Genomic DNA, 4,559 nt, shown 5'->3' on the forward strand with positions numbered 1-4,559 from the left:
AAATCAACAAAGACCATGGCATTAGGATAGTTTAGTTTTTGGGTGTTGAATTTTGGTATTTTGTGCAATGCCCATGTTGGCATAAACTTAGGTTGAATTTTGGTATTTTGTGCAGTGCCCATATTGGCTTAAACTTAGGTTGAATTTTGGTATTTTGTGCAGTGCCCATATTGGCATAAACTTTGGTATTTTGTGCAGTGCCCATGTTGGCTTAACAATATGTTATAGTTGGTATTTTTTGGTAATGGAAATATTTTGGGCAGTTGGAAATTCAATCTTAGCAGCATGTTGAATTTATGTTTTTTGGCCATGTTGAATTTATGTTTTTTGGCCATGTTCTTGTAAAATATGGTATGTTATAATGTAAAACATCATGTTTAATCTTCAATCTTGTTTTTAGATGTTTTTTTACCATGTTAAATCTTTAATCTCCATCATTTTTTGTGTTTTTTAACCAGGTTCTGCATTATTAGGTGTCCTAACCAAAGCACAAAAAATTTATACAGCATAAAGTCATTTAATTAACATAAATATAACCATTACAAGCCATAGAGGTTAACACAGCAATCCTCTGTTTTTACATTAAAATAACATTATACAACTAAACAAATCAACCCATAACACGCAACATAAACAAAGCAATTATTACAGCAATCACAATCCCTATCCATTTGCAAATCCTTCCCTTGTTTCTTTCTATATCAATCACCAGCTCTCTATTCTCTTGTAAATTTGCATCACAACATCTTTCCCTTTCTAATTCACGTTTCACTCTGCTACTTTCGTTCTCAATCATGTCTAGCTTTCTCAATAATCCAAGAATTACAAATTTTGCCCTACCATCCATCACTGGGTCCATCCACTCGAAGAAGTTGCAAGCATTGGATTTCTGTCGGGTATGCGATGAATAGCAGAAACAAGGTTAAAATTCATAAATAAATCAGAGTATGAGATGAAGAGAAGAGGATATGATTTCTTACCCCGAAATTGATACAGTTGAAGTATCTTCTGCCTGGATTTCAATCGCTCCATGAAGTTTTCATCGGAGCTTCGATTCCACAGTGGCAGATCCTTCCGCTCCCAAATCGATTGAGACTATGCATGGTTGAAGACATCACGAACACTGTTTCGTTTATATAAGTTAGGGTTTTTTAAAATCTACCTCTGCAACTCAAAATATTTGGCAATGTCGAAGAAGGAAGAAGAACGATCAGTCATAGAGAGAGAGAGAAAATATATGAATCTGATTTAATGGAGAGACATGTATGGGGAGATGGGTAGGTGATTAATTGGGAGGGAAAACCAAAAAGGGTAGTTTAGTCAATATACATTCAGGGGACCCACTTTTTTAATTAGAATAAATGAAATAAGGGTGACATGGCGGGTTGATTGGCGTTGATCGGTCATTCTCACCGGCTATACACCACGGTATGAGGTCACCCCTAAGTACGTACATATTAGTGTGACATTTTGAAGGTTATGCACCAAAGTGTGATTTAGGGTAAAGGTTGTACACCATTTATGAAATTTACCCAAATACTTTTCATTTAATGTTTTTCATAACAAGTTTTTTTTTTATATAATGAAATGTCTTGTCCATTTTATATCATAATATAGTAGTATTATTTACTCACTCGTTAATAGTTTATTTTGCAATAGAAATCTGTTGTTTTCTAATACAAATCAAATTTATTAATTATTTTGTGTATCATGTGCAAAATGGATTGTCATTCCAAGCTTTTTCATTAGAAACAAACTTAAGATGCATCATTTTCATAGTTGATAATTACATTTAAACAGGTAATATAACTTTTTAAAAATATTTGTTAAAATATTTTAATATAACAATAAATTATTTCATTTAAATACAATAACAAAAAAAATCAATATGATATTTTTTTTTCTTAAAGTACATAAAAAGGAATTGTAATAAATGTCTTCATTTATAATTAATATATAACTTATATATTATCTCAATAAAGGTGTTCTTGATTCTGTCAAGTCACAACGCATGGATCTTATGGAATTTGACAAAGTTATTAACGATCTGAGGGATATGCTTAGTAATCACCCTAGGTACTTGGTGATTTTTAATTCGAGGTTAGCGAACGATGCAGCTCATGCGATGACACAAAGTGCTCGTTCCTTTGCTAATTCTTTTATTTATTATTCAATTCATATAGTCATTAGAAATAGCCTAATTCGGAATGTTTCTCCTTATTATCAGGTCGTTTTAAACTTTTTTGGGCCCCATGTGCTAAATTTTTATCAAACTGTTAATATTTAATATAATTTCGTATTAAGAAAATAATGAACGGTAAGGTTGTAAATTTTGAATGGTTGAATATCTAAATCACATATGCACTCAATGTAGTGAAAGAGTGTAAATAAATCTTATTGTATTATATTATTATTTTTTAAATTTAAGCTAATATCTATATTTAACTAAGCACGTCTTAAATTTTGGGGTCCTATAATTTTGAGGCCCTGTGCAGAATGGCTCCTTGCATACTCTCATCTACCCCTCTGCTTATTATCAATAAAGTTTAGTTTCCACTAAAAAAATATATATAATAACAACTAATTTTTATTCCAAGTTTTCTATATGATGTAATAAACATTGATTGCCCTTTCATGCTCCTTAATTCCATTTCATTTCAAAAAAAATACTAACAACTAATTAAGTATTGTTTTTAGGTAGAAATTTATACATAATAAATGCGTTATGATTTATTATTATATTTTGTGCTATATAAATAAATCAATTTTCATGAAATAATGTCAAGATAACATTAAATTATTCTAAAACTAATATATATTATTTTTTTGGAAGAGAGTAATATATATTATTTTAAAAATAAAATCTATGTAAATATTTTATTTAATAAAACAGTGTTTACTTTTTTTTTTTTTTTTTTGAAGAGAAAACAGTGTTTACTTATTAACATAAAAACCTTAAATAATCTGATCGGAAAATTACCATATATGACATGTTTTACAATTTTACCTTTTTTTTTTTTTTTTTTTGAAATATTAATATACACTGCACTTATGTAGAATGCCCTGCACAGAATCATTTCAACTGAATTTTAAAATAAACAAAAGTTTTATTTAAGTTCCAATCACTTTTTTTTTGGAAAATTACAAAATTGGGTTAAATGGGAGACCCATTTACATATTTAATCCATTTACTCAACCTACTACATATCTAGACTATGTTTGTGTGACTTTTCCATAATACCCCCAATATGTTTGTAATTTTACGGCGCGGCCGTCTCCCTCCCGTCTGATTTCGCAGATTCTAGCATATGCGGAGCTTGCGAAGCTAATGTTTGGTTTAGTTGATGATTTTAATTAGCATATGCGAAGCCTACGAAACTAATGTTTGGTTTAGTTGATGATTTAGTTAGTATATGCGAAGTCTGGATGTGTTTTTAACAAAATTCGCTAAGTGGTATATCACAAAAAATGCCAAACAACAATGGATTCTAAACATTAAAATCATAACATTATCAAAATTTACAACAAGATTGCCACAATAAACTCCTAACAAATCATTTCAAAGTGAACGTAACGAATGTGGACGAAAATTTCTCCATGTATTGGAAGTCCAGACTTTTTGGGATGGATGTGTCTCACGGTACAGAACAAGATTGGCACAATCTCTTAACTAATCACTTTAAAGTTGAATGTGACCAATCTTGATTCATCTCATCTGCATCCAATGACACCGCCTTCTTGTGGGATGTTATGTATCCCCACAAGAAGTCCAGACTTTTTGGGATGGATGTGTCTCACGGTACAGAACAAGATTGGCACAATAACTCTTAACTAATGACTTTAAAGTTGAATGTGACCAATCTTGAGGGGAATGTCTCCCTATATCAGAAGAAAAGTCATCCCATCTGCATCTGAGGACACCGCCTTCTTGTGGGATGTTATGTATTCAACCACCTTCAGAAAAATTTAATCGTGTTAGTCAGAAAAAAAATAAAGATTTGGATTCGCGAAACGAGGATTCGCTAAGTATGCGAAAATAAATGTGCTAGGAAGAGGGTGATTTTACTTAGCGAGACGATGATTTCGCGATGTCTGCGAGGAGAAATGTGACGCTCTGACTTTGCAAAACGATAATTACGCGGAGTCTGCAGGAGAAATTTATCGAACTACCTCGCAAACTTCGCGTAATCATCGTTTCGTGAAGTTAAATCGATAAATTTCTCCCCGCAAACTTCGCGAAAACGGCATATGCTAAGTGAATTTCTGGGAAAAAATGCAGAGAAAACAGTATATACTTACATTTTTCGACAAAAACAATATGATAAACTAGAAAAAAACGATGAAAATAACGTAGAATCACCATTTCTTCGATGGTTACAAGAAGAAAAAAACCAAGAAACGAGCAGGAAATGGAAGATGAAGAACCATGGCTTCGTTTTCTAGGATTAGGAAGATGAAGAATCAGAGATGAAGAAGAGAAATACATGGTGATTTGGAGAAATTGTGCAGATTTCGTGCAATTTAAAGGAAGATAGGAAGATCAAAAGTCTGGGAATCAT

Source organism: Euphorbia lathyris, chromosome 6 (assembly GCF_963576675.1).
Source record: "Euphorbia lathyris chromosome 6, ddEupLath1.1, whole genome shotgun sequence".
NCBI lineage: Eukaryota > Viridiplantae > Streptophyta > Magnoliopsida > Malpighiales > Euphorbiaceae > Euphorbia > Euphorbia lathyris.